At 41.7% G+C, this 6,142-nt stretch overlaps 1 long non-coding RNA gene across 2 annotated transcripts in view; it reads left to right on the forward strand.

The window, feature by feature from the left end:
• LOC113951393 overlaps positions 1-5,817 on the forward strand; it is a 13,236-nt gene extending 7,419 nt beyond the window's left edge. The window contains exons 2-3 of one of the 2 annotated variants that reach the window (XR_003529130.1): positions 1-347; positions 5,088-5,817. The exon at positions 1-347 is cut by the window's left edge and continues 86 nt beyond it. This is a non-coding gene — a long non-coding RNA (uncharacterized LOC113951393). Of the gene's footprint in view, positions 1,988-5,087 lie in introns of those variants that run through there. The other variant, XR_003529129.1, reaches the window with a different exon arrangement.
• Positions 5,818-6,142: the final 325 nt, after the last annotated feature.

Raw genomic sequence — 6,142 nt, forward strand, 5'->3', positions numbered from 1 at the left:
CTGGAGACACCTTTACCCCTGCTCCTGGCCCTGGAGACACCCTCAGCGCAGCTCTTGCCCCGCGCCTGCCCCGCGGTGCTCGGGGGACACCTGGTGGTGGCTGTCCCGCAGCGCGCCCTGCCCCGCCCCGGCCGGGCCCCGCACACCCCTTGGCTCGCCGTGGGAAACTGCCGGTGCTGCTTGGCAATGAAAGCCCATCCAGCACTCGGGTGTGTCTGAGTAAAGCTTTCAGTCAGCCCTAAGACTCTGTGCTGTGCAATCCTGTCTGAGAGGAAAAGGGCAAGCATGTACACGGCCTTGAATTTAATGGAAAGAGGACAGCTCTTGAGCCTATTGCTCATTTAGAGGTACAGCAATACCATTTGCTTATGAAATAAGCTCTGCAGAGCACGATATTAAAACACGTAGGGAGCACAGACAGTAGTCTGAGTTATCGACTCGGTTGGTTCCTGAAACCACCTGGACAGGCAGATGTGGGAGTGTGAATGAGACAAATGGCTGTCCTTATCCTTCCTGTGGTCACCTGCTCTGCTATGAGGACTTCTCAGACACAGTTTGCTGTGAAAGGAAGGTTCTCAGGTTTGATTTAGTAAATGCTTTAATGAAAAACTCCATTCATCAAAAACTCATTCTTGTCATGCAGAACTCTGGAATGAGGTTGCTTCTCATACCCATTTAGAACCAGTATATGTGTCACTATACTGTGCAGGGCAGTGAAGGTACGTCCTAAATCCCTCTATGATGTTCTTTAATCTATGCAAGGGGACCTCTGACACACCACCTGCTTCTTAAACTTGAGTGTCATAACAGCCCAGAATTCCAAGGCAAATGCTAAATAAAAGTATTTTTTTTGTAATGTAGGAGAAAGATGCTGAGTCAAGTAGTTTACAATTATACAATGGGACACTTCTTCCTCCACTTCAGTTTGACTGAAGCAAAAGACAGACACTTCTTCCTTTAGGGGGAACAGATACGAGTAGAACTATATGAACACAGATTGGCCTCAAAGGGAAATTGCTAAGTCTCAATTAAAACAAACAGTTATAACAGTCATAAACTATTATAAAGAATACTTAGAATACTTTGAATGTTTTTTAAACAGGAGTTATCAACAAATACACTGGTACTATCCAGACTTCCTGATTTTGGTGGTGTTTAAAATATAACAGTTTATTTTTAGTTCTTACATTTTAATCCTGGTGTATTGGCATACCTCTTCTTGATTAGTCAGTGATGTTTTTCTCAGTTTCTTGTGTCTCTTGTTTCTCATCCAGACTTTGAGTTTTAAAGGAAAGACAATGTCTTAAGTGTGTGTGAACAAATGAATCCCTATGATCAAGGTGGCATGTGAATTTATAACGTGGAGGTGTTTGAGGTAACTGCCATGAAAACTGATAATATGCCCCAGCTTTCAGGAAATGCTCTCAACACTGTTGTTTTGAATGAGGTAACTGGGCTGCCTTTCAAGTTGTTTACTTTGTCATAGCTGCAGCCTGTAACCCTGATTATTGTCTAACTTAACTTGAAGATGTATCCACTTGTATATAACCCTTTCTCTGTTCATTGTGTCGGTGCTCAGCTCTTTCAGCATCTTATGTAGTATTATTGGTAGCTGAGCACTTTAGCTGGAATTCCCTTGGTGACTTGTCACTTGGTCCTTTGTGTTGAGTGACAATCTTCCCAGGACATTATGCCTTTTCACCCACCTACCATTCCTACTGAGTATGATTACAACCTTCCTACTGCATAGAAAAGCCTGATGATGTGTTTGTGACTATCAAAGATGAGAGAAAGGTCTGAGGCGTTTTGTAGTCATTGACAAATTTTTAATTGCCTTTATGGAATAGATAGGAGGATGAGAAATAATTGTGTAAAATTTGAATTAATCTGTGAAGTGCTGGAGGAATAAACTGCTGTCCTTTCCATCAGCACTTCCACAGTGGTGAGAAACCAATTTTTCCAGGAATAAAATTTCTGTTCATCTGTTTTCATTGTCAAGAAGAAAATTAAATGAGGAGGTTGATCTACTGAAATATCATCCACTTTTTTCAGGCAGCGCTTACTCTTAGGCACAGTTCCCATTCACCATCGTATGTTCAGAACACTTTTATCAATTGGAGGTGATGGTGGTGATTTGTTGGGAGTTTTTTGCAGTTGTTTTGGGCTTTTTGGGGGGTGGTGTTTGTGTTTGTTTGAGCTTGGGGTTTTTTGGTGTTTTATGTGGCAGCTTGTGAAATACCTGGTAATTAAAGGGAAGAACAGTCTCGGTGCTGTGTGAGTGCAGCGTTATCCGCAGCTACTCCCAGCCGAGCTCCGGACAGGTCCTCGCTCACCAGAGGGGGGAGTTGGGCACTGGGCTCTGCAGCTGCAGGGTGCCCTCGCTCTTGTAAAAGGATCTCCCATTGAAATGGAGCCACGCTGGGTTATCTAGTGTTACCAGATCTCCTCTTATGATATAACATAAGAGCAAGAATCACCTTTTCTTACTGTTTAACACATCTGAGCAGCACCTTTTAAGAGATTTTCTTTTTTCTTTACAAAGTGGATGAGAGATGAAATATACTGCAAACAAGGTCTGGCAATACTGGAGACAATCTCAGTCAAATAGAACTTCAAAATTCACAGTAACTGAAATACTTTTAATCCATGCTCATTGTTTAGTTTCTTTATTTCTTTGAAAAAAGGTCATATTTTCCTTTTCATAAAAAGGAAATCTTAGACAATATATCTTAGACAATATATCAGGGAAAAAAGGTTTCTTGGAAAATCCTCTTTATCACTGGCTGAAAGTTCAGTAAGACTTTTGGGTTCTGATATTGCCATACTTACTGCAAAGTAAGAGACTAAGAGCATTGTAGATCATCAGGAGGGTGGGTTTTGGTGATGTCTCTTAAGAATACACCTAACTGAAAATGTCATCTGCTCTTTGCTATCATAACTGATACTAGGTTTTGGAGAGGCTCCCTCAGTACTGGAGGACAAACAAGTTAGTGCTAAAGCAGCAGAGCTAAAGATACTTTGTTTCCAATATATTTTGTTCTTAAGATCTCTGAGCCCCTGCCCTTGTCACCTGCCTTCAATAACCTGAGTTCCTCTTCCCTTCCTTTCACATTCCATAAGCATCCTGATCAAGCAAGAGCCAACAAATGCTGTAACTAATCTGCTGCTGCACTTAGTTTTTTTCTAGCTACTGCCATGCAGAGTGTGCAACAGCTGAACTCCACCGACCTCTGCCCCCCTCACCGAGGGACGTGGTTCTGTACCAACATTGACATGCACACACATTTACTTTGTGTCCTTTCCTAGTGGTAACCCCTTAAAATGCAAGTATAGTTACGAAACCTTCATGTTAATTAAATGGGACGCAACTAGAATGGATTCTTTTATTTAAAAAAATGTAAAATCAACAACAGAGTGTTCTTTGGACTGTAGAACTCAAAAAGCACAGTTTCTTAAATGTTTTCCTGCTGCCCTAGCTTCCCTTGTGTTCTGTTCATACTCTTACAGTACCCAGAGTCCAGAGCCTCCAATTTTCACAAAATTTTCGACTGTACTTCTTAAAACCTCTGCTCTGCCCTTAAGTTTGGTCAAAATTATCTAATAGGTTCAGAAGAGCAACAAGGCTGACGGGCAGATAGCATATGTTTAATTTAATTATGAAATGAGGCTAAAAGAGGCTCTAGAAGGAATTTTTCAGTGCTGTATTTGTGGTTGACTGCACAGATGTGACAGAAAGCAATGTTCAGATATTTTCAGCCAAATGTATTTTCAATTACAGGGAAGGCAGGACCAGGGAATTTGGGTTCTTGCCTCCTTTAATGGTGAGAATGACTGATGGACATGTTGCAAATGGCTACTTAATGTTTTCTTTCTTCCTGATGTGCAAAGCTGTACTTCCTGTGCAACATTCCAGCTCTGCTCTCAGCACAAAATAATAATTTTATTTTGGGCTTTTTCTATAACACTCATCACAGTATCATCTGGGTACTTCACTAACTTTGTTTTATCTCAAGAGCAGAGGGAGGAGGGTTCTATAATACCTATTTCTTTGCAAGGGAAATGACATGTAGGAAGTTCAGTGTCAAAAGCATCCTCTAGTGTTGATTGCCCTCTTCTGAGATAGAATCATCAAATTGTTTAGGTTGGAAAAGACCTGTAAAACCATTGAGTCCAACCCTTCCCCTGCTAAACCACTAGCCCATGTCCCCAAGTGCCACATCCACACATCTTTTAAATCCCCCCATGGATGGTGACTCCACCTCTACCCAGGGCAGCTTGTTCCAACGTTCAAATGCTTGACAAGCCTTTCCATGAAGAAATTTTCCCTGATATCCAATAGAAACCTCTCCTGGTGTGACTTGAGGCTGTTTCCTCTGGTCCTGTCACTTGTTACTTGGGAGAAGAGACGGAGTGCCCAGGGCGTGCTTTCTCAGACCACTTGGCACTGCACATCATTTCATTATGTTCAAATCACAGCTCTCACTGTCCTCAGCTGCAGTTGTAAATGCTGGAGACTTCTGTATTTCAGACCCTGGGCCTCAGTTTGCTATTTAGGGGGAGAAAAAGGAAAACATATCTGAAGTATTATGGCATAACTGAATTGTGAACTGTGTGCTGCCAACTGGGCAGGATGCCAGTTAGAAATATTTGATGCTTTAATGATAGACAGTCCATTCTCTTCTTGCAAATTCCTGCTTGGATTTCTGCCCAAGTAGAGGGAACTTGGTGACCTGAGACCCAGTGCCTCATGTCATTCCTCAGTATTTGACTCTGAGGCTGTGACAAGGCAATTTTGGTGTGTCTGTAAGTGCAAGGATGTGGGTAGTTTAGTGGAGTGGATCAGATTTTCAGCAACTCTTATTTTAGATATGGGATGTTGTCCACTTTTATGTAGAGTCTCATTCTCATCTTTTTCAGTAGGTAGTTTCCAGATTTTGTTTGACCTGCCATTTCTGCATTCCCAACTCTCCACCTAACTTGGAGAGGCTCTGCCTCTATGCCATTTTCTAAGGAATATTAGAAAAGCACTGTCTTATAGTCTTATCTATAGCATTTTTTTACTATACTTAATTTATTTTTATCTACAGTGGGATTCTCCTGTGAAGCAAGACCTTGTTGGGAAGAATGTGTCCATGTAACAGAAGAATTTCTCAGTACATGAACAGGGGACAAGATTACTGTTGAATTGCCTAATTTGGATAATCCCCATTTTCTTGGTACTTAAATTTAAAATCTAATAATATCTAAAAATATGATATGTAATTTTGAAAAATTAAATAGGAAAAAAAGATTAAAAATAAACATGTAGTGTTCATGGATGCCTCCTGAGGGCATTTAAGTTTGATGAAATAAATCTTAGACAGTTGCCTGACATCTGAGCCCCTACACTGCCGAAGTAAATGGACATCCACTTTGGTGACCAGCAGGAAAGGACAAAACATTTTTGACTTTACAGTTTCACAGCTAAGAATTGGGAATCTCAGGTTCTTCACAGTTTTTGTAGAACTAAAACTGTGTGTTCCACAGGCACTGAGCTCCTGTCATGATCTCTTGGAACACCTAGGTTTCCAATTCCCATCTCCACTCCTAAGGCTGCTCTTCCCAATACTATTTTAGCTTTCTGATTCAGTTTAAAAATAACTTTCTCCACTTCATCCCTGCCCACCCCCTTTAGCCCTGGTCTCTTCCCTGATGCAGTTTGCCACAGAGATCCACTGAAGTTACGTGGACATGATTATGGAGAAATTATAGAAATTAAACAAGTGAGAAGGGACGAGCCCAAAACAGGCAAACTAATGCCAAATGCGGCAAGTCATACTCAGCAAAAAAAGTTCCAGGTTGGCACATCCAATGCTGTGGCTGTCCTCAGGTTTTGACTGCCTGGGACAGTGGGGAGCATACACCATGAAGGGCAGTTCCTCCAAGCTGCACAATAGTGTTCTACTGGAAGACATCCTCCAAGGGGCACCATTCATTCATTAGCTTTGTGTGACAACTTGTGCACACCCCATTGTCCTCTGACACTGAAATTCCAGCTCTCCTTACTGCCTGATGACATATCCACTGCACATGGGGCAGTTGGAAGGCCTTGACCTGCAACAACTTAGGACATAACTGTTTACCTTTGCCAACAGAACATTAG

The sequence above is a fragment of the Corapipo altera genome, unplaced genomic scaffold, assembly GCF_003945725.1.
Source record: "Corapipo altera isolate COAL_440 unplaced genomic scaffold, ASM394572v1 67, whole genome shotgun sequence".
NCBI lineage: Eukaryota > Metazoa > Chordata > Aves > Passeriformes > Pipridae > Corapipo > Corapipo altera.